We start from the raw sequence: 26,209 nt of genomic DNA, 5'->3' as shown, positions 1-26,209 counted from the left end.
AATTATTATTATTACATATGGAAAAACTTATACAGTTTGTAAAGTATGCTTACCCGCATTATATTGTTATCATGTAGGAATAGTGAGGTAGAAATTCTTTTATAATCTGGACACATCAAATGTGTAGTTTGGTAGGAAGCTCCTTGGTCTCAGATGAACTTCTTAAAAGTGTACGATAAATAAAGGTGGACACCTAAGATCTAGCTGCACTTAAACTCTGCTGGCAGAATCTAACTGATATTCACCAAGAAATTTCCCACCAACTTTTGCTTTCCTATATCCATCTTTGCTTGTATTTTCTTCAAAGTTTTGTTTCTCCTAAAATGTAGTTCCCTAAAGAGAGGTTCTGAAAATGATCCTTTAGAGTGGTGTTAAATGCTAACTGCTGCTACCAGTGTTTTAGTAGAAATGATGCTCTTCATATAAATGCTTATCCCCAAAGTAATAAAAAGCATAGATATAAAATAAATGCAGTACATGAAATGTAATGCAAAACAAGGCCATAAAACACAATACACACTTAAACGTCCTGTGTTAACTTGTCAAAAATGTTTCTTGTTCCCTTACAAAGTTTGTCATGTATTTTGCTAGACTTTGAAAATGCAAGGATTCTTATCTGAGGGACATTTTGATTTCTAGTATTCATAGTAAAATTAATGGTCTTCTACCAAAAGTACACACCTAGATCATGGCCCACCATTCCTCACGAGTCATTTCTTCCTCCATTTTAATGACTTCTTCTCCTCCTTGAACACCTGTCTAAGCTTTCGAGATTCTCTGGTGTTGCCTCTACTTCCCCACCTTGCTGTCTTCTCCTCTTTTACTTCCTCATGAAATCCATCTCATCTTTTTAGGTCCCATCAAATATGTTACTTTCTCTGTAAGGTCTCAGATAACTTCGTTTGGAATTAATCACTACTTTGTTGTTGTTGAAGACTGTTTATGCTGAGAGTATATCATATCATATGGTTGTATATGGGCATGCACATGTGCATGCTTGTATGTATGTTGATATGTGTGTGTGTGTGTGTGTGTGTCTTTAAGGGCACAGCTTCTCATCCTCCTCATTTTTTTTTATTGTAGTTGACACATAATGTTATGTTAGTTTCAGGTGCACAGCATTCCATAAGTCTATAAATTGTGCTATGATCACAACTGTAGCTACCCTCTGTTACCATACAATGCCATTACAATATTACAATACAATTACTGTATTCCCTGTGATGTACTTTTCATTCCCATGACTTACTCAATCCATAATTGGTAGCCTATGCCTCCCACTCTCCTTCACCCATTTTGCACCCCCCCCCCTCCTGCCCTCTGGCTACCCATCCTACTCAGTTTTAAATTTTTAGTCTTGGCACAATGCTTCTATCCCCCAGAAGAATGGGGATAGGGATTTTTATTTCCTATGGCATATCAGCTTGCCTAGCATGTGTTTGTCAAGTATATTGAGAGATGGCTTCACTTTAAGTTATTAGAAAAGCTCTGTACTTTGCTGATTTCAGCCTTTAAAGGAATAACAATATCTTCTATTTTCTTCTTTATAGATGTATTGGGTAAAGTATTTGTATTATATGTGAAAATGCTTTGCCACTTGGAGATTTAGGAACTATATGAAAGTGGATTGTAATTCACTGAATCGTGTTTTGGTATTTTCTTCAAAGCATTTGATTTTAAATACTAAATATTTTTGTAGAATTTACCTACCTTGGGGAGCGCCTGGTGGTTCAGTCTGTTAAGCGTCCGACTTTGGCTCAGATCATGATCTCGCAGTTTGTGAGTTCGAGCTCCGCGTCGGGCTCTGTGCTGACAGCTCAGAGCCTGGAGCCCGCTTCGGATTCTGTGTCTCCTTCTCTCTGCCCCTCCCCCAGTTGTGTTCTGTCTCTCTATGTCTATCAAAATTAAATAAATGTAAAAAAAATAGAATTTACCTATCTTGGAAAATATTTAAACATCACTCTATCGTTTTACGTTAATAGATGGAAGCAGAGTCATAAATAATGAGGAAAAGGAAAAATGAAAAGTAAGTCTACTCCTTTATACTTGTACATACTTGTAGTGAAGACATATTTTCTCCTTTTCTCTTCTTTGTCTCTTTCTCTTTCTTTTCATTCTTTCTTTAATGTTCAAACATGGTTAATCACACAAGCAATTCTTCATCTTTATTACTGATACTGGCCCTTTCAAAATTGCTTGCTGTTAGAAGTCCAAAATGTGATGAATCTAGGGTGGAGAGAAGTCCACTGATCACTGGAATATGGATTCTGGATTCTGGATTATGTTCTTGCTGTTAATGGAACATCTGAGGGTTTTGAACAGAGAACAGTAGAGGATTTTGTCTTAGGAAAAGGAAAATGTATTGTGATTCGGTGTATTATCACAAGGAAATCTCTGAAAATTCTAAAGGGAGTGGTTGCACTCAGCTGCAGAACACGTTCTTGCCTCACTCTCAGATCTATTCAAAACTGGGAAATCTCCCAGGTCACTCGATAAATGAGTCAGAACTGCAGTGCAAGCTGCCTCTAAAACTAGAAGAGGTCTAGCAAACTCTGTTTTAATTCATTTCATTTGCTAATTTTTTTCCTCTGTGGTCAGAGGCACAAGGTACAGTAACTCCTACTTTATCTTCAGGAGGTGTCTGGGATACCTCAGACCATTATACTCCTAGAACTGTATGAACATCTTAGCTCCTGGGCTTCTAAGTATAATCCTTCCATCCCTTAGCAGAGCCAGCATTTCCCTAGTTGCGCCATGCTGAGATTTGGACCTAATTGTTGATATCGTGGTATACTAGGTGAATAGTATCCCAGTAAAATTCTTGTCCACCCAGAATCTGTGAATAGGCCTTATTCAGAAATAGGGTCTTTGCAGAGGTAACCAAGTTAAAGTGAGATCATACTGGATTAAGGTGTATCCTATTTCAGTGATTGGGGTTCTTCCAAGGAGACAAAAATTTAGACAGAGACAGACAAGGAGGAAGTCCATGTGACAAGCAGCTCAGGCTGCTCTCAGACTCCAGGTCAGGGACTTGCAAACTTTTTCTGTACTGAGCCAGAGCAATATTTTAGGCTTGGTGGGGCATAAGGTCTCTTTGGTATCTATTCAACTCTGCTATTATAGTGTACTATAAGCAGTCATAGAGTACATGTAATGAATAAGTGTGGTCGTGTTCTAGTTAAACTTTATTTACAAAGATAGTAGTGGATCAAACTTGGCCCAAAGAGTTTGCTGACTCCTGCTCTGGAGAGGAGGACCTCTTTATACGCTGCCATGGAGCATTTCTGATATTCACTTCATTACTCTGGTAATTAACTCAGCCGAGTCTGCTATTCTCTCTCTTTCTCTCTCTCTTTTTTTTTTTTTTTTTATTTTTAAAATTTTTTTTTTTTTCAACGTTTATTTATTTTTGGGACAGAGAGAGACAGAGCATGAACGGGGGAGGGGCAGAGAGAGAGGGAGACACAGAATCGGAAACAGGCTCCAGGCTCTGAGCCATCAGCCCAGAGCCCGACGCGGGGCTCGAACTCACGGACCGCGAGATCGTGACCTGGCTGAAGTCGGACGCTTAACCGACTGCGCCACCCAGGCGCCCCTCTCTCTCTCTTTTTTAAGCCTTATTTATCTTGAGAGAGAGAGAGAGAAAGACAAAGAGAGCAAGTGAGGGCACTCACATGAGTGGGGGAGGGGCAGAGAGACAATCTCAAGCAGGCTCCACACTATCCCCATAGAGCCTAACACAGGGCTCGAACCCAGGAACTGTGAGATCATGACCTGAGCCATAATCAAGGGTCCAACATTTAACTGAATGAGTCACCGATGCGCCCCTGTCATTTTCTCTTTTTTACGCATCAGCGGTGCTCAGTCAAACCCAGTCAATTACACATTTCCACCACAGCCCTGACCCAAGAGAGAGACTGCACACACAAGGGCATCTCCTTCCATCTGTGTCTGTCCCAGTTCTATAAGTGGAAATCTTAGTAACTGCAATGCTGGAACACCCCAGGAACTATCACCCTCCACTCACCACCAGTATTGCGGGACGTAGGTGTGGGGTGCGTGTTGTTACTTGTCCAGCCAGTGATCCAGTTCCTGAAACTCATCTTAGATTTGCCTCTTAGGAACATTTCCAATAAAACCTTTTTTAGGTTGGTTTCCTAAGCAAACTTCCAGCAAATGTCTCATTTGCAAGTGATTTATCAAGGAAATGCCGCCAGGAGAAACCAGTAAGGAAGTAGAAGAAGTGTAAAGGGGAAAACAATAAAAGGGTGTGATTCAGCAAAATTGAGAACAGAAAAGGCTAGCTTCAAAGGCCTGTGCAAACGGGTAGCGTCCTGAACTGAGTCAAGCCCTGGGCTTGGTTTAATGCTTTGCTGCCGCCGCGGTCTTGAAAGTCATTAAGAATCTGATTTTTGAACCTGTATCTTTTAAGAGCAGTCGGTTGTGGTGTGTGTGTGTTGGGGGGGGGGGGAGCACAATGGAGTGCACAGGTGAGCAGACACATGTAATTTGTGTGTTTCTCATCCCTTGCGTCCCTGTTCACAGATAGCGCTTACAATGCTCCCTGAATGTTGAACTTTGGTGGAGCCATAAGGAGTGGGAGATAAGCATCACTGAAAGCAAGTTGGAGGTAGAGGTGTTGAATCTGTGACCAAGGAAGCTGGGGTGCCCATTTGCTTTTCAAGCTGCCCTTTGCTTTTGAAACAGAATGTACGGGGAATGCAGAAAGAAGTCCCTGACATTCCAAGGAACAAACAGGAAGGACTAAGGAAACTTACCAGATCTTTTCTTGCTAGTGTCAGACTTCACTGTCTTAGCAAGTCATTTATGCTAAAAAAGGTGACACGGATGGAATCTAGGAAGTAAAGTAACCCATAGTTCATTTTCCTTTTGGTCCTTTCTTTATCAGTAAGCTAAAGATGGAGTGTTAATAGAACGTGTGCCCATTCAAAAAACGAAATAAAAACAATTCAGTTACTTTTGTGTAGCATTTCCCCTGTTCTGGTAACAATGAAATACCTATGCATGTACAAGCCACAAAATATGAATTGTGTAATTTCAGTGACTTTTTTTTTTTTTAATTTTTAACATTTATTTATTTTTGAGACACAGAGAGACAGAGAATGAACAGGGGAGGGGCAGAGAGAGAGGGAGACACAGAATCTGAAACAGGCTCCAGGCTCCGAGCTGTCAGCACAGAGCCCGACGCGGGGCTCGAACTCACGGACCGTGAGATCATGACCTGAGCTGAAGTCGGACGCTTAACCAACCAAGCCACCCAGGCGCCCCTCAGTGACTTTTTATATCAATAAATTGCTCTTATATTTATACTTAAAGCAGGCATTGCACAATCTAAAATCTAAACGTGAACAGTGAAACTGAGGCTTTCAGTGTAAGATGTTAAGCATTTTTCTTTCTTAAAATGACATTAAATAGAAGGTCAAAATGCCATGACAAGTCAAGAGAGACCACAGAGGAGAGTAAAACGTTGTATTATTTAGTGCCTTTAATAGCACTTTCCCCTGCATTTTCATCAAGATGGGCTACCATTTTCACTTGGCCCTGAATATGGGATAACTTGAACTGATCCCACAGGGGACCTCTGGATCCCCTGGAGGATAGGCATGCCTCAGAAATGGAGCTGGGACAAGGAGCTGGGCTTTTATAGCCCTGCACCAGCCAGTCACAGCCTATGAGGCCTGCCCTAGGGAGATGTACACACTCAAGTTCTCTGCTTGTCTGCATGTCCTGGAAAAGCAGTTCCGGTCCTGACCATCATCTTCCTACCAGTGTTACAGATTCTCTTGTTAGAAGGAGCACACAGAAGGTTGGGTCAGGGCAGGGGGCACACACATGGTGAAAGGTTTCCAAGGGGGTCTTGGGCAGGATCCCAACAACTCCTAACTGGTTGCCTAACCTAACGTCTTATTGTGATCAGACCAGGACCTAGGAGAAAATAGAAAGAACACTTCAAAATAAGAATAGTTCTAGTTAGTTCAGTACTCCTGGAGCTGATCTCAAGAGGAGTGGCTGGCTATCAGAACCCAGAACCCAGAACTGTTCTGAGAGCAACCTGAAAAGGAGCAATGACACCTGGTGGAAGGACATGGCCAATCTCAGGGAAGGAACCTTGAAGGGAAGAATCCAGGGGAATGATTATGTGACCTCATTCTCTGCCTTCCTTTGGGTCTCTTGCTAGGGCTCTGCATAGGTTGACCCTAACAGAAAGTCAGAAGCTAGGGAACTCATTGCTGTAGTGCATTCAGACTGACCCCTGGGGAGAGAACAGGGCCAGGAAAGTTGCAGGGTGGGTATGTAGAGGCAGACATAGACATCAGACCGTTTTGTGCTCTTCCAATCTCCTGTGCATAGAATAGCCCCGGACAGCTATCTAAAAAGCAAATATGATTAAATTATCCACTTGCGTTGAACCTTCAAGTAGTCCCACATTAAACCACAGCCCTGTAAAATATATTCTCCCGGGCTTCTGTGACTTTTCCTTGCCATTTCCAGCGCTTCTTACTCTCTCTCAGCTCCCAGTATGCTTCAGTCTTTTTATGAACTTTGCTTTAGGCACCAGAAGGTACTATTTGTTCCTTTCCCATAGGCTTCTACATGCTGTGTCCACTACCTGGAGCACTGCTCCACTCAGAACTAACCACAGGACAGTGTGGGCAGATGCTTGTCAAACCCTTTCCCCTTCCGCAAGAGATGATGACGACTGGTTAACTGTCTGCCTCTGCTCAGATGTGGAGTACACATCCAGGCCATCTTGCTGGTGGGAAAATTATCCCTGATTGGCAAATTAACGTTAATCTTCTCTGAGTATGATGAACTTTGTCTCTGAGCATGCCTTTACTGGGATTTTTGGAAGCTGTGGCATTGTTACAAAAGGTATTTGTTCTTGTGGACATGAGGCTTTTTAGCCAGGGCATCTCTCCTACCCATTTTATGGGGATCTTAACAGGATGCTTGATACTACTGTGCCAATAAACCGTGGTTTCTATTTTAATCCTGAGTGGCATGGTGCCAGGCTTGTAGGTATGAATGTTTAGTTCATTCATGAAGGCCCTTTGGTGGTTGCTACAAAGAATGAGCAAATTAACATGGATTTATCTTTTGACACCCCACCCCAGTGCACCTGCTTTTCCACAGCCATGTAGCTGTGTCTAGCACCCCCTCCTTTTGTATCTTTGTCAGCTCACTCACTTCCACTGTTCTCATCATATCTTAGATGGTTCTTAGAGGCCTTCAAGGAGTCCCACGCTCCTCTACTTACCCTGGTGTGGAGATGGAATTCTAATTATTTACTTAGCCTATTACCCCACTAAACTGAAAAATTCTTGTCCATCTTTTTTCACCCTTGTGTATCTAGCATTTAGATGGCACCTGATCCATTGCACCCAAGGAGCACTGTTAATAAAGCTAATTAGGGAGTAAAATTCCTTCACATCCCCAAACTTTGCTGGTTCGAAATAACACTTAAGCAACAAAGATGAGGGGAACTGTAGTTGGTTTAATGGTTTAGCTGCAGTGCGTTTAATGGCTTATTTTTTCTATCTCTGCTACTAGTGGAACCCAGTAAACGTATATTATTTTTGAGCCTTATGTTCTTAACGGTTGAATCAACCGTCCTCTTCAATTCAATTTGATTCAATTCAAGTAAATTCTAAATATATGTTTTGAGCAGATGATGCCGGATGAGTAAGAAGCCCCTCATACTATGAAAAAGTAAAAGACACCTGGATTTTAGGGCCTCTGTGGATTCGAAATCAAGAGGTAGAGCCACACTGAATCATAGAAGGTTGAATCTGACCTCAAACCAAGTACAGGAGGGTTATGGTGTGCCTTGCACAGAAGGTCAGCTTGACTGTGGTCTTAAAAGATGTTTGGGATAAGGATTCTGTGCAGAAAACAACAACAACAACAACAACAACTCCAAAGGTGGGAGGATGGAGTTGAATTTGGAGCAGAGAGGCTGTAGGCAAAACTTTGTTGGTGTTTGTTTGGAGTACGGATAGTATGTGTAATGCACATTAGGACAGAATTGACTTGAATAAGGTCAAGGTTTGGAGCCTTCTTTCTAGCTCTAAAGGATTTAATGATTGCATGTGTCCTTTCTTGCTGTTATACATTGTAGCCTAAACTTTTATGAAATAATAAAGTGCATAAAGTATACATATGCTGGCCTTTATATATGCTAGAAGTAGCTATTTTCAGTGCTAGAACCCTGGGATGCTGCTTCCACCAAGGATGTGGTTTGCCATCATTACTCAAGTTACATAACAGAGGGTTCTTTCAGTTCATGGTCTGGACTTGGATCAGCTGATGGTGATTGAAGATCATTGAGTATGTTCTTGGTAATCTCTTCTGCTTGTTATGTTTTATATTTTAGCTCTTTCAATATTAGTTCAGGAGTAAATATGTTTGCAATTATTCTTTATTAAAGAAGCTAAGACACTCCACAATTTGTGTAAAAAATTTTTGATAATGATTACTTAATTCTGCTATTTTAAGCAATTTCATGATTTAAAACAGGATATAATGATACAGCATTTAAACACAAGCTCTAAACCTTCTCCAGTGATCATAATGAAAAAAAGTAGTAGCCACTGAGTACTCATATATGCTAAGCACTATACAAAGTATTCTAAGAGTATTTGATCACTGAATTTTCACAAAAACATTGCACAGTAGGAATCAGTACGTCCACTTTGTTGGCAAATTCGAAGCTATATGAACACATTTCTCCAGTTTTATACAATTTGAACGGATCTAGGAAAAATGTTTCTAATAATTCCATTTTCAATCAAAGTGGGAGGAATATTTTGAAAGTTAAATAATATGGCACTGCTGTCTTTATTGGCAGGGATTATAGTAGAGAATTTAGAACCAGAAAGGAACATGGTGTTTGTCTATTTTATTTATCTTATTTTACAAATGCAGAAGCTGTATGCTAGAGAGTATTGACACAGTTACAAATTTTGATAGCAACAGGCCAGCCTTTGGACAGTGGTCTTTAAAGTATACTACACCAACCTAATACATGGTGTATTTTCCCAGTAATGATTAGTATATTAGAATGCAGTAAAACTGGGGCACCTGGGTGGCTCAGTCGGTTGAGCATCTGGCTCTTGATTTTGGCTCATGTCATGATTCCAGGATCATGGGATTGATCCCCACATGGGGCCTGGGTCAGGCCTACTTGGTGCCCCATACTGAACCCTGAGCATGGAGCCTGCTTGAGATTCTCTCTCTCTCTCCCTCTGCCCCTCTCTCCTGCTTAAACTCTCTTTTTCTCTCTTTCTAAAATAAATAAAAGAAAGAAAGAAAGAAAGAAAGAAAGAAAGAAAGAAAGAAGCAAAACCGAGAGATGCTAATGCTTTCTCAATGACAATGGTGGGTTGGCTTTCATTTGCATCAAAGTCACACAATAAAAAAATTTCTTGTGAATAAAGACTTGCCTATCACCATAACCTCTTCAACTGATGCTTTGGATGGCTGTGTAGAATCTATTCTGTAGGAAAAAGTGAAAGAGTCAATCACTTGTATTTGTTCAGGTATTTACAAAGGTCAGTTCTATTTTTAGAATAGTCAACCACTCAATTAACTAGAGTCTGCTAACACCAGTTAGTGACAACTGTATCTTGGAGTGTTATATAAATCCTGTGGGATTCTACAAATGGATCCTATTCTCAAGAATCTCATCAAAGAATAACCTTTTGATCTCACCATCTCACTTTGAGAAATTAATTACATGGAAAAAAATATAGTGCTTAAAGAGTACATAGAGATGTATGTTAATTTCATTGCAGTGTTACACATAAAAATAAAAAGCTGTATCTAAACTGTCCTTGACAAATTACAGGGGAGTCATACAATGGGATATCATACAGCCCTTTAGTAAAATAAAGTAGTTCTCTCTATAATGTAGAGAGATATCCATAAGATATTTTCAGTGGAAAAAGCAATGTGTGTGTGTGCACACATTCCCATATTTGGAGGGAATAAAACAGTGTACATTTAAGTGTTAACACACACACACACACACACACACACACAAACATATGAAAGAGAGAGAGAAAGACATCTGTATAAAAATAGAAAAGTGTCAGAAGAGGTGGGCACTGAGCTATTAACCATAACTTCTGACCTTTGCAATTGGATAGATTGGGAAAGAGGAAGATGTGGATGTAGTGTTTTATACATTAACTTTTTATACATTTTAAAGTAACGTGATTATGGCTGATTTTACTTAATTTCTATTTCAGTATTTCTTTAATTAAAAAGCATAAAAGGAGGCTTTTGAAGAGGCCGGATAATCAGAGAGGACAGGAAATGTACATAAAGAAGACTCTAAACCAGGGAAATGACTATAGCCTAGTCATCATCTGTTGAAAGTGGCTAGTGCAGTGGCACAGTGGGAGAAATGTGGGAATGATCATAAGAACTAACAATTTCTTTTTTTTAAGTTTATTTATTTATTTTGAGAGAGAGAGAGAGTGCACAAGTGGTGGAAGGGGAGAGAGAGAGAGAGAGAGAGAGAGAGAGAGAGAGAAGAGAGAGAGAGAGAGAGAGAGAGAGAGAGAATCCCAAGCAGGCTCCACATTATCAGCACAGAGACCTATGTGGGGCTCCATCCCACAAACCATGAGATCATGACCTGAGCTGAAATCAAGAGTCAGATACTTAACCAACTGAGCGACCAGGCACCCCAAGAAATAACAATTTTCAAACCTCATGGGACAAATGGAAATGGCAATATAGGTTAGGAAATATTAGTACAGAATTAAGATAGAATAGGTTTGATAAAAATTAAAAGCACATGTGCTTGAGGAAAGGAGAAATGACAGTTTGTGATCATCTAGAATATAGATTCTAGATGATAGCCCTAGAATCTAGGACTGTTGTGTGGTCATAGGCATTGCACTCATTTTGATATTAAACCACATATCACTATGTTGTACACCTGAAACTCATACAACATTGTTTATCAGCTAGATTTCAGTAATAAAATTTTTTACAAAGAAAAAATAAAAATGCTGTTTACATTTTATCAGCATATATGCCAACAGTGTCTTCTATCAATCTTATTATTAATTTGGTCCACCTAAGTATGACTTATAATATAATTAAGGGAATAAAGGGTTTACTTACATCTTTTCTGTAGGCCAGAAAAACACAAATTTCAGTTCAGAAACGTTTATAATAATTTATTGTTACCTTTGAACATGAATAAATTTCTGTCCAAAAATCTGCAAAGAGTTTTAATAAATCAGAGTTTTGTGGTTCATTTAATTATAAGCCTAAAGCTAAGTTGTGTATTTATCTTCATGATATAGAAAAATGGTGTTATCAAACTTCTCAGTCACTGAATTGATGGTATGCATTCATGCATGCCTACTGGAAAAACACTAACTAAAATAAATGAAATATGAAGATATTTTAGGATAGTGTATGCAGGACACTTGAGACTGTTCCTCTTCACCCAATAATCATTTCTGTAACTAGAAATTAGTCATTCCTACATAACTGATTTTTTACAATCTCTTTCTTTCTTTCCTTTTTTTTTTTTTTTTTAACTTCTGTTGAAAGTAGGATTGTGTTGCTTTGCATTTCATAAGTACTTCTAAGGTACATGGCATTCACAGCTTAGGCCCCTATTCATAGTTGATTTGTAATATAATTCAGAAAATAGATGGCTAGAACAAGCATGACATGAAGGTAGTCTACCTTTCTTGCTTTCTCTAGCAGATCAAAGAGTTCCTGGGGATAAAATCAGTCACAAAGATCTCTGGAATTTCATTGTTGTGGAATTTATATATTCACATTTTTTTGGATCTGGGATTCTACTGACTAGCCTCCTTGAATCTCTGGATTGGCCTTGAAATCTCCTAGACCTTACTTAATCTTCTCAGGTTAACTGTTTGGTGTATGAGGTGGTGTTCAATTGGAATGTTTGCTGGCGGCCTGTGTTGCTCCCCAATATATTCTGAATCCCACCATCTGCGAGACAACTGCCACTTATAATGGTGCAGTTTGTGTTCTTTGGACAAATGGATACAACTGAAGAGTCTGTAGGTGGCCACAGTCCTGCCTGTGCATCGTGCTTAGCCTGTGTCCATTGAAGAAAGGGATGCTCGTTGTACACTGGTGTTGTTCATGTGCCAATCTGGGCATAGAGAAGTTGCCATTTTTTAACTTGCACAAAGGCATTGTATGGCCTAGCAGTGGTCCCGACCTGAAAGCATTTTAATTTTGATCCACTTTTTTATGATATTGAAACCAGGATAGTGATTATGTCCTCCAAACTTAGGTCCAAAGGTCCACATTTTAAAAGTTCAAATTCAGTTCTCAACTATGAGTTGGGACCTTGTCTTCCTTATCGCTGAATCCCAGTGTGTTGGATATTGACCAGCACGTTCAAACAATAAATAGTTGATGAATGAATGAATGAATGAATAAATTAATGAAGAGGGATTGATTCTCTCAGATGGCTCTAAGTCATGATCAATACTATCTGAAAAGGACAGAGATTTAGGTCATGAGAATGGCACCTTTATAAGACAGTCACCTGGATCACTGTGAGTCATTGATAAATGGTTTGCTTTATTTCCTAATATGTAAAGGAAAGTTTAGAAGAGTTTCCTTTAGAGTTGCCATTGGCTGCTCCAATACTGCAGACACAATTCCATAAATACTTGTTCTATATACCGAAACACAAATCCAGAGGAAGCTCATAATCTGTGATGGGACTAGCAAATGGAATGTCACAGACCTTCTAGAGCTGAATGACCCCTGGATGAACCATAGAGTTTCCTGTGGGACCCTAAAGACATCATTTAAGATCCCAGCATACTGGCAAGTGTTATGGACTCAATTGTTTCCCCCACCCCTCAAATCCATATGTTGAAGTCCTAACTCCCAATGTGACTATATTTGACGATAGGCCTTTTCAGGGGTTAATTAGGTAAATTATGTCTTAAAGTGTTGGTGTTTCAATGAGAAACACCAGGAGTGTGCTGCACAGAAGAAAAGGCATGTGAGGACACAGATAGCAGATGGCCATCTGTAAGCCAAGGAGAGAGTTCTCATTAGAAGCCAGCCATGCTAGTACCTTGATCTTAGACTTCTGCTCTCCAGAACTATGAGAAAATAAATTTCTGTTGTTTACACCACCCAGTCTTTGACATTTTTGTTATGGCAGACCAAGCTGACTAAAACAGCTAGTAGTCCTTTTTACCATCAAGCTCTTACCTTCCCAAGAGCTCTGTGGAGACTGAAACAGATAATGATTGAAACATGGACACATCAAAGCCATGTAAGGACCTTCATAGAAATAAGACATCAGAGTATCTTGAAAACTTTCTGATGTATGCATTTTTCTGAGTTTGGTTATGATAAGAAAAATCACTAAGTGCTATTTTATGTCAAAGGGGAATAATGGCTGAGTCATATTGTTAAGGCAAGACACACAAAAGGGCAAAATGGAGAAAAACAGGGAGTAGGTAGTCCAACAGAAAGTTCACTGGATACTTTTATCTTTGGGTAATATAGGGTCCCATATGTGAAAGTTGTTGTTTCGTGGGGAGCTGATAAAGAACTGCTAAATCACAAGGGCATCTTTTCAGTATGATACTCTTTCTCAAAACGTAGGCCTTCTAAATGACAGGGCAAGCTAATATCTTCTGTATTTGTAAAGATCTTGAATAAGACTTTGTTTTCACATTGAGAAAGCATATGCAAAGAAAAGGACAGCCATATTAAAATGAAATGTAAGGCTTATGGATTAAAATAATAGTTAAAAGAATTATTTCCTAGTAGGAATTAAAATAGAGGTTTATGTCACTTTGTTGGTACTCAGATTTTTTTCCTTTGGCCTGTGGAACTTGAGTTTTTAAATGAAAACTAGTTCTTAGTATTCAATTCCCTTTTAAAATTGCATAGCTTGTACATCTTAGCAGTTTGATGCATATATATTCATACAAATGCCCTTTATGCTTTGGTAAAACTATATTTTAGCATCATTTTAGATGGCAAGTTGTTTCATTATTCATAGTATGTGAGAGCCTGAATATACCATGTGTGTATGTGTGTGTATATTTGTGTGTGTGTGTGTGTGTGTGTGTGTATTTCTGTGGGCATTTCTTATGTGAACTTGCATTGTCATTAATGAATAACCTCTAAATTGGGAGTAATATCTTCTACTTACATAATGGAGGCAGTTAGGGAAATAAAGTTACCTCTATGTATTTAAAATGATCTAATTCATGTCATTCTTGGCACGTGCCTTATGTGATTGCCAGAAATATTTTAAAATGGCATTCTTGAAAGTGATGAATCACATTGACGGAGGGTATTCTGAAAGCCTTGAGAAGACTATTGTACTATGAGGTGTGATTTTTGCAGATATGCATGATCATTAGCATCTGTCTTTTGTCACATCCAAATGTTTCGATTTAGGGCCAACCATGGGCAAGAGCCAGGTCAGGGAGACGGATGCTCTGAAAGGATTTAGTTCTTCACCATGACATCCTCTAGAATATGAATGGGTCACAGGATTGGCCTGACCCTTTCTTAGTTAAAAAAAGGTAATAAGCAATAAGGATCCAATCTGATTCTGATAATCTGATATCCTTACTTCTGTCTCAAGAAAGAGAGCCAAAAATGTAACAGCCTCATACAGAATGTATAAAAAATATACTTGAGTAAACGGTGAAGGGACAGAAGTGGTGACTCATTATTGGAATTGAAATTTAATCCTTGATAATGCTTATATAAAAATAATATAAGTAATTTGGAGCAAGATTTGAATAACATTTTTTACCTTGACAAATAATGAATTGAATGATAGCTATATGAAGGCAGGTATGGATGCTATACCTGTTTTTGATTGATGCTCTTGTTTTTCCCTTTTTTATTAAAAAAAAAAAAAACTGAGGCAATGGTAGATCTGGAATGAATCAAGCTTTCCAAGTCTTGTATATTTTTTGTCTGTTTCTGTCCATAATTTAATCCCCTTCTGCTGAACCAGAAAAATATTCTTGCCAAACTGAAGCAGAAGTTATTCTTCATCAGATTTGATTTATGATTCAAACTGGAGTTTACTAATACTTTACCAGAGGATTTCATAATCTCATTTCCAAACAATCTAATGGCATTTAACAATTATTTGATAATGAGAAATTACATTTGATGGGTATTAAGAAGGGCAGTTGTGATTAGCACTGGGTGTTGTATGTAATTGATGAATCACTGAATTCTACTTCTAAGACCAACATTGCGCTGTATATTAATTAACTAAAATATAAATTTAAAAAAAGAAATTACATTTGAAGGCAATTATAAATAGTGTAAAAAGTTTAAATTGGTTTCCTACAGGGTCAAAAATGGGCCATATCAGAAGACATAACTTATTCTTTTTGGAGGACTAAATTATATTTAAATGTGCTTATTGGAGCCTTCAGTCCAGGAGGTTCAAAGAACCAAATTAGCCAGATATCATATTGATATAGAATATTTGAATAAATTATTACAAATGAGTAATAGCTGCTGATTAAACAGAACTGAGACCTAAAGGGATATTTTCCAAGAGAGTTTCAACACAATATGTGAAAGGCAGCCTCTGCTTTTACCTGGATGATCCCTACCTTGTCATATCCACACTCTTGTATAGTCCCCTTCCGTTGAGTGTGAGCTGGACTTACTGACTTTCTAATGAATAAAACAATAAACAATTGTGATAAACAATATGGGATGTTATTTCCAAGATCAGGTGAGAATGTGCTATGGCTTCCATCTTGGATGTTCTCTCTTGGGTCATTTACTCTGTGCAGAGGCACATTGCTATGTGGTGAGTGGTGAGGCAGACCTGTGGGGAGGGACAAATGCACACAGATGGCACGTGTTCTGAGTTCTGCCAACAGCCACGGGAACAACCTTGGAAGGGCACCCTCCCAGTCCAGTCTTGTGGTAAGAACATGGCCCTAGGCAACAACTTGGCTGTAATTTGACAGAAGACCCTGACCAGAGGCACCAAGCATAGCTGCAACTGCAGGTCCTCATCCACAGAAATTGGGAGGCTTGTGGTTTTCATCCACTAATTTTGTTATGTGGCAATAGATAACCAAGACACTGTGTTTATTAATTCCTTAACTAATAATATTAGCTTATTAATCTGTTACTCTTTTATTTTAGTAGATATAATTTCAAATGCTTTCTTACTAAAGACAACATGAATTAGATAATGCAAATATTCTACATAGCATTTGCATTTTTTAATGTTACATGTTATTGGTATTTTTTAGAAACAAATTATGTTTAAAAAGGGATAGGAATGTCTTATATTTGTTAGCGTATATTTGGTTCCTAAATTCCAGACCTACTTACATCCAGGTGAAAGGGGAAATATATAGAAATAGAAATTATAAAAAATGAGATTAAATCCATTAATTGTAAAACGATTACAAATTGTATCTATCACGCCATCTTTGTATATCTATCTAAAATTAATATTGTGTAACTATTTACTGCATATAGTTGGATATGCTGTTTATATTCAGAACAGGATTTTTCTGGCTCTCCCTCATAACTTGCTTCACTCAATCTGTGCCCATTATTTCTAAAGGTAAATAAGTAAATAAAGTAGAAATATATTTCCTAGTATGTTCTACCAGGGGCTTAAGCTACAGATAAATGTGTATTGTACATGAAAAAATTGTGTTTTAATTATAGAAATCAACAGTTATAGTATTATACATATATATATATATATATATATATATATATATATATATATATAAATGAATGTATATCAGGATACTTAAGGGAAATTTATTATGTATGTAAATATACTGATGGTGACAAATTGATTATGCTAATTTCCACAAGTGATCCCAGTCTTTTTTTCAGAGTAGAATTTCCATTTCTGGTGCAGTTCCTAAATAGGGCAACAACTGTTCTTTTTACAAAAAAAAATGCACATGAATTTTAAACTTCTATCAGTAAAAGAGTATATATAGTATGAAGAGGTCACAGTGACTTATGCATATACTTGCAACCTCTCAACTTACAGAGAAAACCCAAGCCTTAGATCATAATGATAGTTGAGCTGGATACAACAGTCACTCCACCCCTGATAGCCTGTTGCTCTGTTTCTCTGTTGCTGCTAGTACTCTCTGGTTAGATTCCCGCTTGTAAAAGTGAGGCAGATGCTTAACTGAGATCGAGTTCAAAATATAAATCAAGGAATTCCAACAAAACCTTTGCCTATGGAAAAGGCAGGCTAATTTGGGATGAAGAGTAGGCAAAGCAAATGTGCTTGGATTTCCAGTCGAAGTCCCCTCTGATTTGTCAATTGTGTAGGCTGCTCTGGTAGTCAGTATTCTAATAGCTGTCCATGGCTGTCTGTAAACTGGCTCAGCTACTGCTGCCGCTTGGTAAGGGTCATCAAGTGAACATAGCTACAAAGTATGTATCAGGAACTCTTTCTCTTGCTTCCCTCTCGTTTCTTTCCATGTACTGTGTTCTGTGCAGCAGGCAAAATTTCATACTGACGATCTAGTGCAGTCGTGGGTTTTTGATTTGTAACAAAGCACTGAAATGTCAGGCTTAATGAGAAAGAAAAGCACCATGCAGAGTGTGAGCACTTCCACTCCTTTGAAAAAACATTTTCCTAACCAGGCTAATCAGCTTTCGCTGTGACACCTGATATACTGCAAGAGTGTGGAAGAATCTGCGATGAATTCTTATTCTTCTCTCTCAGTGCCCTGCATGAGCTATGAAAAGGTCAGAGGAAGCAGTCTTGAAAGAAACAGCTAAATAGCTGATTAATTTCTTGATATAACATGAAATAAAATGGAACAGTCACAATATTCTGTATTTAATCATTGCTTTCCTCCAAGGCTATTTGTGGCCTTCTCTATGATCTCACTGATGGGACAGAGAATAGCACAGTGCTCGAAGCCATGGATACAGGAGAGGTATCACAAGAGAACTTTGGCACTTGTTGCGCCAACAACATTGTCTATAATGTGTCATAATTTGTCATCCTATGAAGACACAAATTTGAGTCGCGTGCTCAGGATGTTAGATGTGGAGAAGGAGTCCCCTGGCTTTTCTGTGGGGGCCTTGCCTAGTTTTTCTTACCTTCAGTTTAAGAAAGTTTCATCAGTCCTTACTAGAATTCAGTATTGCTTTGAAGTGCTATGGTATTTGCTAATTTGAAGAAATACAAAGTTCCTCAGATTAATTACATAGCATTAGAGGCTTACTAACACGTAGAGTTCAAGGCTGCCTGAAATCTTCTAAGATCAATAGAATGGACATCTAATCTATATAAAATACTAGGGATAGATTAGATCTCTGTGACTGGTTTGGAACATTCTCTTCAATTAGAGTACTGCTCATAAGCTGGTGAAAGACATGGCTGTTTTCTTGACCGAAGATCTATGAAGAGTAAACTTCCATAACTCTCTGAATACCCTATTATTTGAGTGCTGCTACAGGGAGGGAAGAAAGTGGCCAGAGAGTTGTTGGTGGTCACAACTTAAAGTTTACAGAAAATGTAAAATTTTAAGGGTCTTAATGGTCTTTTATTTTTCATGTTTATTTGTTTTTGAGAGAGACAGAGTGTGAGTGGGAGAGGGGCAGAGAGAGAAGTAGACCCAGAATCTGAAGCAGGCTCCAGGCTCTGAGCTATCAGCACAGAGCCTGACGTGGGACTCAAACCCATGAACCGAGCCCCATGAACTGTGAGATTATGACCTGAGCTGAAGTTGGACATTTAACCGACTGAGCCACCTAGGTGCCTCTTAATGGTCTTGTTTTGTACCTGAGGATCTACTTAGACAAGCACATTTTCTGGCCTTGACATGGCCTTGAAATCATGGTATATTCTGTTCTCTGCAGATATTCAGTAGAAACAATATTCTTCTCAAATGTTTTCAAAACATATTTTTCAAACTAACTTTTGGTGATTTCCTGGGAAGTAGTTACAGTGGCAATTTGTGGAAATTATGCCCCAATTGTTAAAGAGAGAATGTTTTCTGCAAATCAAAGTTAAGCAAAAGGTCATTTTGGGAATTTTATCACTGCACTGTTTGGTGGTGATCTAAGAAAATATTGACATGCTTGATAGACACCTACTCTATACTTCACTTTTTAGTTTAGATTTATAGAAGTCAAATATGGTCATTACCATACTACCAATAAAAAGAAGAGAGTTAAATTATACCTAGCAGTGACATCAGAAGTTTTGAAAAATACGTGTGCTAATGGCAGACCACACGTGGAGAAAATAGGACCATATATCTTGGCCAATAGGTGTTAATAGCGAAATCACAATCTTGCGCCTAAAAGGGCAGATAATTTACCATTAAGTCCTTAAGTGTGTTGGCTGGGAACTTTATTTTGTGTGAATGGTGAGGTGCAATATTATTTCACACATCTTTTTTTCTTCGCCAAACCTTGAAACCCGTTTCTCCCTGGGACAGGCAAAATGTCTATATTAAGGTGGGAAAAATTGAGACAACCACATAGGCTTTCCTTCTGTAGCAAGACAAGTTGAACAGAAATGTATTATCACCTAATGGTCACAGGTAACGAGTTTTAAACGGTTTCCTAACTCAGCTAATCTTTAAAAGTACAAAAGAACTTTATGGGAGATGTTACTTTCCCAGAAAGCACTGGATTATATCTGTTTGCTTATCTCAGTGGAGTCCCGGCTTCTAATCTGTGCCTGGAAGTGCAAGACACATGCTTCTTGAAGCTCATGGACCATTGAGAGCAAAGGGCAAGGCTTGCTCTGTTCTTTCCAGTTAATGGCCCCTTGGGAGGTGTATCATCTCTCTCCCTGTGGGTCCCCTTCCCTCTGTGACAACTCCGTCATGGTAAGTACGCATGGCATAGACCGAGAGCAGGAACATAAATCAAATTGACATAAGTCCAATTTGAGATCATAAATCAATTTGACAAAAGTTGAATTAAAAAAAGTATGAGCTGTGTGAGACTCTGATCTTTTGAAGCTGTTTGAATGGAAAGATTGGGGCATCGTGTATCATTTTGGGAAGATTTTTAGGGACAGTTGAGATTTATGTCAAAAGCTCACCTGGGTCTCTAGAAGATTTAACTATCATTAAAATAACTTCCCTGTAGCATTTTGATTTTTAAAATTGCTCATGGCAGTGATGACAGTGACTTATTCCTGCATTTGGCCTCAAATATATATTCAGTATGTCAAATATTTTTAATGAAAAATTCTATTCACCTTATTTTAAAATTTTTGTTCACCTTCGAAGGCATCGTTCATTTGTAAGTGTCCTATTATTAGTTACATCATATTTTTACCCTTATATGTAGCTATTGTCCAGGCAGAGAAGATAACCTTTCAAATTTAAGGTTTTAATATTTCAAACCTTTTTATACCCTGAATAAATCACTGTGCCAGCTGAATCACTCCAGTGGCTAAAGCCATGTTCTTATAGTAGGGGATATAATTTTAGACTGCTATTAAGGTACAGTTCCAAGAACACTGTCCTCCTATAAATGATTAAATTTATTGTGTTAATATTGATTTTTTCTTTTTAGCTCTTTAAGTTGTTTCTTAGAAGCCTGTGATGTATTTGAGCTTAGTAGAATTTTGTTCCTCTGGTATATGCTAACTTATTCCTTGGAGGATTACTGATGCATGACTACCCTCAATAATTGAGTCTTACTCTTTTTTACTAAACCAGGGGAAATCTAGTTTTTTTTTACTTATACATATTATATACCTTAATACACATATAGAGCACGTTAGCAATATTCTGTGCAAAATTTTCTGTTCTTCTCCAAAACTGTAGAGGATATGAAGATGAAGAAAGGGCGAGTTCTTGGGGGAAAATATTTATATACATTTCAATAAGGTGGAGGTCTTCTCATACTGGCTGCTGTTTTGACTTCGCTTGTAAATCCACTTTCTAGAAGCTGCTTATGTCCTGGTGCATGAAGATGATTATGCCAATCCCATTTATTCTTTTTTTTTTTTTTCCTTTTCAAGGTGAAAGCCATGTTAGTAAAGAGGTGTGTAATAGTAGAAAAAGGATTGGAATCAATGCTATGAAGCTCATCCTCTTAGTGGCTGTTAAACTTTGGACAAGTGAGTTAGCTCTTGGAAAACCCAGTTTGTCATGTAAGATGGCAGTTGAAACACTGAGCGCCAAAACTCTGTGAATGGATTAAGTTAATTGGAGAACTAGGAAGTACTAGCTACCATTTTATCTCCCTACTTAGGTCATGGTCTTTTCTAGAATTTTCTTCTGTTACCGTTTCCATTTCCTTACCTCAGCTCAGTGAGCCACTCAGTCAGACGCTGTGACCAACACTGTACCCTGCCCAAACCTTTCAGCCTGCCCTGAAGTTCACCATTGTCAAGAATGCCAGTAACAGCCGTGGTCTCTGCCTGAAGCATTCTCTGGTCCTGGCAGTATGCTATTGCCACACATGGCCAAACCAGCAGCCCCAGGGAGTTAGATTCCCTTGGGCAATCTCTCATCAGTGATGGAGAGGAATTGGTCAAAATGCCCTAGCTTCCTTATCCCACAGGAGACAAGTCTGAGGGAAGTTTCTGTACTATCTCTCCTGGTTGGGGTCCCCACAGTGGGAGTAACAGTTATCCACAGAGCAACACTGCCTTCATTAGTTCTCTTCCTCTCTCTGTCCTACATCCCTATTCCTTCGTGGCACTTTCTGCAGTAGCTTCCAAAATGAACTGGTTGCATGTGAATCCTATCTCAGGCTCTGAATTTGGGAAAAAAAAATCCTTGTTTTGTCCCCTGTATGCTCCTCTCTGCTTCTGAGACAGCAGGGTTTGCTGTTCGTTTGCATTTTAATGTCCCATGTCTGTCAGAACCTGCTCTCTTGTCCCCTTAGTATGTCAGCATTGGGTTCGCATTACCTACAAAATTAGTATCTGTTCCAGACACAGCACTGTGGTCCATGCTCTTCTTTCCGCTGGGAATGCCCTGCCCTTTTTTGTCCTTTTTCTATGTCCCTGCTCAACCCTGTTCCAATCTTTCCCACAAACGAGGAAACAAAGACACACGATCCTGCTCATCCTTCCAGTGTCATTTGAAAGAAGAGAAGTCTTTCTACATACTTCAAAGATGACCCCTCCTACACTCACTGGCTCCCATTGCACCTTGGACTTCTGTTAGAATTTCAATTACATTTGTAACTACTTATTGAGTCTTTCTCTTTCTAATGGCATGCACTGCATGTTGCTATTATGATTTGCAAGTCTCAAGGGACAATGGATCAAGCATGGGCCCCTGGAGCCTCCCACCCATCCTGCTTCCCTGCAACCTCCCCAGATGGTTGTCCCTGCTTCCCAGCTCCCTGACTCCCTGGCATCCTGGGCCCCTCCAGCCTCCTTCTCCACACTCCTCACCTCATAGCCTTTGCCAGCCTCTGTCCCCAACAGGGATTTGGACATGGGTGCAGGAAAGGGACAGGGTGGGCGTGCGGACTCCATGGTATCCTAGAACCTAGAATGTTATGACATTAACAGTCTCCCACCCCAGAGTGGCAACACCTACCTTGTGGTCTATCTGCTTGATGCTGCATCTGGCTTGGTGGCCACCTTTCATCCAGGTTTGAGTGCCTCGCAGTACAGAGGTTTAAAGATCCATAGGGGTTGTTCACAGACCAGTGAGACAGGGAACTTCTCCAGACCCCACCCTCTCTGAGGCATGGCTCCTGTATCGACAGCAGGCTCAGTGAGCATGTGTACACCTTGCATCCCTAGATGGCTCCACACTTGTGCCACCTGTGAGGGTCTGCAATCTCCTCACAATCCTTATGTCCCAGAACAATCCCTAGGCTCGCTCTGTCCCTAGACATAGGTTCTCTCTTTCTCCTCCTTCTCCTTTCTCTTTCTTCTTTCTTCTCTCCCTTGGTGGGCTCGTGGTCCCCTTTGGACAGGAGTCACGTAATATGAATTGTGTAATTTTGGCGATTCCACATGTAAGTTGAATGTTTTGATATTTGCATTTGAAGCTTGCATTGCATAATATAAAGATGAATAGCACAAAAAGCGCTCATAATTTAAAATGTAAATTTTGCTTCCCTGGGAATGGCATGAGACAACAAAACACAAACAGGTGGAGACACCATAAAAGAAAGGAAAAAGCTTCATATATATATATGCCTCCACACTTTTTTCCTGCTTTCTGAAAAAGGGGCCCTACATTTTCATTTGGCACTGGGTTCCACAATTTATGTAGCTGTCTCTGCACAATGAGGTCTCAGACCTGACCAAGTGCTACATATTTATCACCTGGCTGGGATTCCGCAGAGAGCCTACAAATTGAACTAATTGCCTTCTCTAAAGAAATAATCCAGGTTAAAAAAAAAACAAACAAAAAACAAACAAACAAAAAAAAAACGAGGCTCTGGTTGTCATTTTGCTGTAGAACAAATTACCTTAAAGCTTAATAATTTAAAGCAACACTCTTTTTGTCTCCCTTGGCCCTCAGGGCTGACTGAGTTCAATTAGCCTACTGTCACTCATGGTCTATCATGTTGCAGTCAGTGCCTGGCAAAGACTTGTTCACAGGTCTGGTCATGAGGCTAGATGTTGGCTGGGTTGCCAACTAGGACTGCCTTCTCGAACAATTATATATGGCTTCCACATATGGCCTGATTTCCTTAGAGCACGGGAGTTGGGATGCCAGAGAGAAACAGAGAGAGAAGGAGAAACAGTATTGTTTTTTCTTAGCTGAAATAGCCTTGGAGGACACAGAACATTACTCCCTCCTCTTTCTATTAGTTAGAACTATTGACAGGTGGAGACTATTGATTATATGAGCAAAATCCCATATACTAATATATGGGTTCTAAGATTCTCTGGCTGGGCCAAGGAGATCGCCCAGTTAGAGATATAAAACACTGATCACACGGTTTGTGCTCAACAAATGATAGTTACTCCTGTGTTGGAAGTTTTTTTTCCTTGATATTGAATTAAATTTAGACCAGGAAACATCTTCATCTCTGGCCTTTCAAAGTGTTCAATACCATTTTGAGTATTTCAAAGTATTCAATACCATTTTGAGTATTTGACTCTGAGTCCTGGCTCCATCCAATGTCTAGCTGTTAGCCTTTACTCAAGTCTTTTAAGCTTCCTGAGCACCTGTTTCTACTCATATTTGCTGTGCCAACTAATAATAGAATGTGTGCAAAGTCACTCTGTAAACCGTTTAGAACGTGTGAATGTGAGTTAGTAAAAAAAAAAAAAAATACAGTTCCATTGGCAAACTTGGTGGCGATTACAATTAGTTTTGTAGATTTTGATTTTGTTTTTCTGACGAACCATTGATACTGAGTAAAGAATACTTACTTCCCTCCCTCCCCCTCCAGCCCTACCCCCATCTGCTTGGGAGAAGCAAGGGAGGTAATGATTTTATCCTAAAAACGCAGCACAACAGGAGCGCCTGGGTGTCTCAGTCACTTAAGAGGCCAACTTGGTTTTAGCTTAGGTCATGATCTCAGCGTCTGTGAATTTGAGCCCCACATCAGGCTCTGTGCTGACAGCGTGGAGCCTGCTTGGGATTCTCTCTCTCTCTGTGTCTCTCTCTTCCCCCTCTGCCCCCCCCCCTCAATAAATAAATAAATAAAATTTAAAAAAACCCAAAACACAGCAGAACAAGGAATTACAGTCCAACCTAAAAACTTCAATACCACCTGCCAATATAAAACTCTTGTTTAATTGATATTGCCCTGTAACCTTCACTGTCCCTCATAAAATGGGCACTTAATCACCTTGTATTCATTTCCATGTACTTCTCAGATATGGCTTATCTTCTCATTCAGCAGACAAGAAATCTAAGCTTTTCAGGTTTTTGTATCCTGACAGTGCATGATAACATGTTCTAGAATATCTTACACACTGTTGGAGTTCAATAAGTTCTCATGATACATTGATTTATGTTAATAGTTTCATTATTATATGTCTCATAGTCTCTCGTCTCTCATTGAATCTCTTAAATTCTCCTATAATGTAAATAAACTCTTTGCTGTAGTTGACAATTGTCTTCTCTCTTTCTTGTTCATTAACTCCTTCTAGTTGGTACATTAATACAGATATTTAAGGAGGCGATATTTCTACTATGAAAGTAAAGATAATAGAATTTACTGTAAAGTTGAATAACAAATGTTTACAGATTACTTACTATGTCTGAGGGACTGTACTAAACCTGTACCAACATCATTTTGTCTTACTGGAGCTCTAATTTTTGTTGCCCATCTAAAAAACTGGCTATAGAATTCTTTCTTAGAGCGCAGTCTTATAACTCTACATGTTAAAATGAAATTTCTCTTTTCTCCCTAGTGCTTTTTAACATGCACTTTCATCACAAAGTAGATACTTTATCCAGTAGATTGTGTCTTCTGTGAAAACAAGAGCTGTATTCAACTAAATTATAATTCCCAAAGTGGTTAATACAGTGCAATTCCCTATACACATACTCAATTACTGTTAAAAATGGTTTATGCAGTGCCTTGGCAGTATTTTAAGACTGTGATTCTAAATTCCTTTGTCTTTTTTCCCCTCATCTCTACTTATAATTTACAAATGTGTCTCTGAATGGAAGTCAAACTGGGAAAATCAGTTCTTCCATTTTACATATAAATTATTTCTATTTTATGCAAGCTCCCTCTCATTAGATGAATTTCATGGCTTTGTAAATTTTTATCTATTTGAAATGAAATTCAGTATTAATTTTTTCTTCAACCTTTAGTTTTTGGCTTTTTTCTTTGGTGACTTTTACACTTTGTACTATGTGATATTTCTTGTTCTCTTCACTAAACCAACAGTTTCTAAAAGAAAGGACAAAAATACACTTACCATAAGTTATGTGGTAAAAGATATTAAAAAAAAAAAAGCCTATCCAAGTGTTTGAAAAAATTTCCCCGGTAGAACAGTTCCATTCCATTGTTTTCAGAAAAAGAAGAGTGAGCTTGCCTTTTTGTATTTTGATTTTTGTAATATTGGAACCAGTTCCTAAAATAACCCAAGAATTCTCTATCTCTTTGAAGACAGAACAATATCATTCCTTTGGAAGTCTGTAAGAAAAGACAGGACCACAAAGTTGCTGGAAGCCAGGGTTCTCCCAATTTAGCATGCAACAGAAACACCTGCAGACTTCATTAAAACACACTGCTGTGTTCACTTCCA

The 26,209-nt window shown here is 38.9% G+C and overlaps 1 long non-coding RNA gene across 1 annotated transcript; it reads left to right on the top strand.

Moving 5' to 3' along the window:
* The first annotated feature begins 9,135 nt into the window (after positions 1–9,135).
* LOC115508274 lies at positions 9,136–24,594 on the top strand. Its single transcript, XR_003966969.1, has 3 exons — positions 9,136–9,194; positions 16,335–16,338; positions 24,575–24,594. It is a non-coding gene; the product is annotated as an uncharacterized LOC115508274 (long non-coding RNA).
* Positions 24,595–26,209: the final 1,615 nt, after the last annotated feature.

The sequence above is a fragment of the Lynx canadensis genome, chromosome A1, assembly GCF_007474595.2.
Source record: "Lynx canadensis isolate LIC74 chromosome A1, mLynCan4.pri.v2, whole genome shotgun sequence".
Classification (NCBI taxonomy): Eukaryota; Metazoa; Chordata; class Mammalia; order Carnivora; family Felidae; genus Lynx; species Lynx canadensis.
The sequence above is the reverse complement of the archived record's forward strand: the minus strand, read 5'-3'. Positions and strand labels throughout refer to the sequence as shown.